The 6,464-nt window shown below is 37.6% G+C and overlaps 1 long non-coding RNA gene across 1 annotated transcript; it reads right to left on the bottom strand.

Annotated features, from left to right (window-relative positions):
- Positions 1-3,203: 3,203 nt before the first annotated feature.
- Positions 3,204-5,889, bottom strand: LOC149257296 (uncharacterized). Its single transcript, XR_016245939.1, has 2 exons — positions 3,821-5,889; positions 3,204-3,708 (listed from the first exon to the last, which is right to left on the bottom strand). It is a non-coding gene; the product is annotated as an uncharacterized LOC149257296 (long non-coding RNA).
- Between the last annotated feature and the right edge of the window lie 575 nt (positions 5,890-6,464).

Raw genomic sequence — 6,464 nt, forward strand, 5'->3', positions numbered from 1 at the left:
AGCCTTTTTGGCATTGAGCTTATGACTTGTGAAATTTGTGGAGTGTTGCTAAGCCTTAATTTTCCATCTACTAGTCCCTCTTTTATCTTCACCTCAAGTCTTTTGTTGAAGTTTTCAAGCTTTGACACACCTCCTCGAAAGTTACTCTCATTGTGACACTTTTCATGTCACTTAAACTTAGAACTTGCTAGTCCCAGTGACATTCACTAATTTTTGGCAACCTTCCATCTTTGTAATATGGCATTCATCATCGAAGCTTTTAACTTTTTAATACTTATGACAAGGTGAGAATCTCCTAGACTTTGAACCTTTTAACCCTGTGTCATTTGATCAATTGCCTCTATCTTTTGATTTTTTGTATCAACCTATGGCACAAAGTTTGCAAGTTTTGAAGTTCAAAGTTACCACAACACATTGCACAATGATGTACCTTTGGGTATCACTAAAGGTGCAATAAGACCATAAGAGCCACAGAGCAAAAGAAACAAGTTTGGAACTTTCAATAATGTGCATTAGATCACATGTAAATGAAAGATTGAAAACTCCAATCCTTATGATAGGGAGCAAAAGGAAAAGAATTTGCAAATGTTGCATTTTGCAAGCTACTTAAACTTTCAAAATATCTCAACCTCATAAGAAAGTAAAACCTCAATATCAAGTAAATTGCAACCAGGGAAAGGGCTTATCATGATAAGTTGTAAATGAAAGCGACATGTTGCAAACATCATAACGACTGAAAGATTCAACTCACGCAACAAGACACATAAGAATGACTGAAAGATTCAACTCACACAACAACGCACATAAGATGGATCAATAGCGATGCGCCACATCACAAGTTGCAAATCAGGCTGAGGCATCCTCAGACTCTGAACCAGATGATGTCTATGTAGCTCCTAATGATGATCTTGTGTCTAGTAGTGGTGATGAACTTGATGATTGATCATGTGTACACTGTAGACTTGTAGTAGGCCAATGGCCTCATAGCTTGCAGCATTGTTTTTGAAGTTTATAGGCCATTTAGAGCCTCATTGCTCATGTGTTTTACTATTTTGTCGATGATATGTATTGCACTCGGTGCCATTTTGATATATTCACCTTTACATGGTATATAAACGAGCAAACTTTGCATATTTGTTTCTATTGGCTTGGAATCATGGTTTTAAATCTTAAAAATAGTTTTGTTTCATTAAAAATTAATTATTTAACGTATTTTTCTACAACTGGTTCGTTTAGACCTAATCAGTCCCGGTTCAACCGGTTCTGGTCGGTAAACCGGTTCATTAGGTGGACCGGTCCGGTCACCGGTTCCGGTTTTAAAAACATTGACTAAAACTACCCTACAGGCTTCACAAGACAGACATCTACTGCTGGCAATCAAATCTGAAAAAGGATATCATGTCAACGAGCACACAAGCAATCAGAATAACTATGAACTAATCCCTCTTTGTTTGGATTCCCCATTCATACCCTGGAAACAATCTTTCACTGTATTTGATCAGTGTTCATGCTTGCCAGTCAAAAAGGGTTAAATACAATGCATGGATGTAAAGTAAAACTAGAATCTATTCTAAAAAGAAACATACCACTCAAGATGCCACTTAAACTGGTATTTATCTGACTGCTACAGGACTATTCAAATCCTGTATAAATGCAACATACCTAAAAGAAGATCTAGCAAAGGAGCAACACGTAACTATTGTATGTGAATATATGGGCAGTGAGCAAAGTTATGGGAGATTTGCACTGTTGCACTTAGAGACAGTGTCTCCGTGCAAAGGTGTCTCTACCAGGGTTTGCCTATAACTGCCTACACATTCAATCACACTCAAAAATTTCTAGCTCGGAACCTTTCTCTGGGCCAACCTCACTGTTAATGGCCGAGATAAATCTCTTGACACTGTTTCCGAGTTGGATATCAATTTTTGTGTTGTTATATCGTGATTGGTCAGTTCCTCTAGGAGAACAAGGCTCTTAACAATATAAAACAAAACCAATCTCAAACTGCAAACCACTCCTATTCCTAGCATCAAAAATTGTTCAATAGAAATGCAGTCAACAAATCATAAACTAGTCTGTCAAGTGAATAAAAGACTAAAGTGTAATGTAGATTTCCACTAGTGGAAGGGTGAAATAACCTAACAGTGCAAGAAGGAGAACTTCAACAAGAAAGCCAATCACCAACTAGCATTCATAAAGAAACCAGTGATTCAAGAGATCATTTCCACATTCAAAGTATTCAACATAGCTTCACTGCACATGTAAATGTAGTTCATTGTGGACTAATGTAACTCTCTGCGTTCTAATGTAGCTAACTGTGTATACAATGGACCACAATATAACTCAGTGTTTGTTCAATAAACCATTATGCAATAATATATTTCACTGTGCATGCAATGAATCATTGTGTATCAATGTGGCTCACTGTTTATGCAAGAAACCCTCGTGTATCAATATAGCTTACTGTGTTTGCAAATGGAGTTGTTACAATGCTATAGTACTTTCTATAACCATTCAAACATTCAGATCAAGAATAACCCCATAATGTTCAACAATCCTTCAATATTTGTTAACACTTCGAAAAGAATCTATTGGTTCACCATAAATCACAAGCAATAGACCAAAGCTCTAAATAACAATCAACTTGCTTATAGATGAAGCCTCAGGCATTTGAAATGGGCTAATACACACTGCTGAGAATCAAGTGATACACAGGTATATTTGTAAATTAATACACGCTATTGGAAATGAGACTAATGCACAAATAAATAAATATGAAAACTTTCAGTGTGTTGTCATCAATGATGTAGATAACTTTGCGAATCCTTAAAAGACCATACCAAATATGAAACTGAGTTATATATATATCTATATATATGACACTAGGAAAAGGGACAGAGTACTCTATTCCTTCTGCACTAGACCTGAATGGTAATGCTGGAAGCAATCACAGTCTCGGCAAAGGTTTCTATCATTCAAACCATATCAACAAATGCCAAATATTGTAGAAATATATATACCTATGATTCCTGCTACAATCAAACACTTTAATCTAATGCCTTCTCATTATGAAACCATAGAAAAACAAACTTAAACAAAATAAGGATACACTAGCTCCTGCCGATCCAGATTGGTGGGCCCTTGCCAGTCTAGTTGGCGAGCTACTAACTTACTTGCATGCGTGCTAATGAGTTACACCAACAATCAAAATGAAGTTTCCATTAACCAACAAAAAGGATTACAACAACTACAATGCTTCAACCCAAGCCATAACAAAGTTTGATGATAAATGATTGATACAAGTCTTGTTTGCGAAAGCTTAAAACTACAACACCATATATCCTTGAACTGACTTTTACAGGGTTCAATACATTGTTTACAAAGAAAAACCCAAGGTAGAGATAAGTTCGACTCGTCCGATCTCATGGATCAGAGGGCGAGATAGTTACATTGTTTTCTCAGAAATAATCACTCATACATATATTATAAGTAAAACCTGGATCAAGAGTTCCTAATGTTGTCTCGAGTTGTTGCAGTCCTGATTCGATCTCCATGAATAGCGAAAAGGGCATCGACTGCATCGAATTAGTTGGGCTGAACCTTCACGAGCGGGATAGTAACAATCCAGAGTTCCCAAATTAGCTGGCAATTGGTCTTGTGCTCCATGTGACTGAGTCCCATGCATGCGCTATCCATAAGCTTGAAAGGCTGCAATGATACCAGACAAGACTAATATTTCTTCATTAGCAAAGAGATCCTCAAATCTTCCTATTAACCTTATAAAAAACTTAGGAAATTGACAAATAAATAACTTATTTACCTCGAGTATGTTGTCAAGGGAATAGGGTCCAATAGTATGAGTTTGGGCAATATTAGGGTTGGATGGTAGTAATATAATTGGATATTAGTAGCAAAATGGTGACTTATCAACCAACAAAATCGGTCAAAATAGAGGTTCAACATGCCCCCCAGGCCGAGGCTTTTATGCCCTCGTGCAAAATTTGTCAAAACTGTAGAAAAGGGCTAAATCATCAAGAGAGTCGAGCTTCCTCGACCATGATACCGAGCCCTGAATCCATAGTGTCGTTCTTTTCCTTTTCAATTGCCTAGACGTGAACATTTTCCTCATTTGCTTATTAATTTTCTTGTTCTCTGTTTGTAGCTCCTTGATATCTTCCTCGAATCTCTTTCTTTGCTTCTTTAGCCGTCTGTTCTCAGTTTCTACACATGTATTCAGGACTATAAGCTCCATTATCTCTTTCTTTAACCGCTTAATCTTCAGGCTCTTTTTCTAGAGTTTGATTTCTGTCATATTTCTGATATTGGATTCTACTGATGAGCCTTCAGGCTCATCTTAGAAGGACTAGGGCGTACTGTACTTGGGGTTCTGAGAGCCTCAAGATTTTCTTTTTCACATGCTAAAGAAAATGAGAATTGTCTATACCTCCCAATCGCATCCTTGGGCCACCAACATTCTCGACCCTGGCTGGTTCAATTTTGTTGTACTTTGAATCTTGGCCCTGAAATTTTTGGTTACTTGCATATTTGAAATATTCACTGATAGGACTGTTGTCCTCTTGGTCAGTTTCCAAAGAGATTGGACATTTGCTACTTGCTACTTGAAGTTTCTTTCTCCTGCAGACATTCTTGGTGGCCTATAGTTTGGTCATATTTTGAGTGATAGCCTTTGACCAGGGAGTGGTATAATAAGCGGGGACTTGTTTGGAGATTCCTTTACAACTTTTTTTTTCCTTTTTTTCCTGATACGGGGGGAGTAGGGCTTGCCTTTGAAGAGCTAAAGTTTCCATTATGAAGGCTTTGTTTGTCTTTGTTTACCGTGGATTTTACTTGTGCCTTTGGTTCGGTCCTAGGTGCAGAATTAACAGTCAAACTCGCTTCCAGAAAGTTATCCCAAATGCCGTGTCTCTTTTGCAATTCAACTTCTATCAACAATTTAATCACCCCGTGGTGATATAGTATACCCCTGGGGTTTTTACTATTGCATTGAACCATCATCTCCATCTTTCCCAGGCTCTGTCATTGATAATAAGGGAAGTTTATCAACCTACCAGATTCAAAGTGCAACAAAATTCTTATGTGATATTGGAACGTATAAGTATACTTTCCCTTGCAGGTTGTAAGCCTTTGTAAGACTGCCAACAATGCTCTCCATTCATCCTTTATCCGTGCTCGGGGAACGCCCTTCGCCCAATTCACATTATGATTCTTGCACTTGAAGAATCGATTGCAAACTTCAGGTCTAAACAGAAGTTTCTTCCACCACCTCTCCCTAGACTGAGGAAAGCCGATGGCTTTAGCTGCGACCTCTTATGTGACTTCGAACTGTAAGTTTCCTATAATTTCCATCCACCCATCAAAACCTTGTGTAAATTGCAGTGCAACTTTGTCATCCAACCCTCAAAATTTGGAAAAAACACAGGCCACTCCATCCCTGTGAAAAATTTCAGACTTCACTCGTTCTCTGGAATAGCCTCGAGGGCCCACTAAGAATTAGGCTCGCTACAGTCAACTACCATCTTAACAATGTCCTACTCCCCTCTCCTCCTTTTAAAAACACTAGCTCGAGAGTCGACTGTTTGAGAATAGACAGGGGAATCTGTTACAAGTCTCGATGAAAGTCGGGATTTCAAGGTATAGCGGGTCGGGATATAACAAGTATTACAAGCCTCAACGAGGTTCTCTAATGATATACAGTCTAGACTCGAGATAGGCTATCAATGATAATATGCAGTGGCAAGGAGCTGCAAAATAATAAACAGACAACAATAGATAATAGGATGAAAACTAAGCATAAAAAAAGGGAAAAGTTTCCGTTTTAATCGTACACGCTTGTCACAAGGACAAATGGATGCGTACATGACATTTGTCCAGGCGATTGTATTCTTCACGCGGGTTATAAGGGAGGCAAGATATAGGTATAAGGATATAAGAAGGAAGGGGAAGGATAAAATCAGTAGATATTCAAAGCATAGTTCTTTTAATAATATCTTTTGTTCTGGACAGGTCAACAAAAAATTAAAGACACTTAATCGATCAATTTAATTTACATTACACATGCATTAAAATAGGCTGAGAGTTTGATGTTGGTGCAGCTTGACTTTACACGTGCTTTGACTGAGAAAGAAAAAGAAAGAAACTAATCTAACCTCGGCTGGATCATAGTTTAAAATTTTCACTTTCATTGTTATAGGTACCAAAATGTTTTAGGATGCAAAATTTTGAAAAGTTTACTTGAAATGTGCCTAGGGGTGCTATTTGATCACTTGATCTGATTGGGCATGCTATAGTTATCTTTTATGCTGCTTCAAAGCCAAGAAAATCATGGAAAGCTTCAAAAATGAAAATGATAATAGTGCTCATGCTTGATTTGCTTATAAATACGATTTTTTGTTATGAGGAAACTGAGTGGTGATGAAAAAATAGTTGTAGCAAGGGATCATGAA

The sequence above is a fragment of the Pinus tabuliformis genome, chromosome 6 (assembly GCF_031772625.1).
Source record: "Pinus tabuliformis cultivar Carrire ecotype Pingquan chromosome 6, CPIR1, whole genome shotgun sequence".
Taxonomy (NCBI): Eukaryota; Viridiplantae; Streptophyta; class Pinopsida; order Pinales; family Pinaceae; genus Pinus; species Pinus tabuliformis.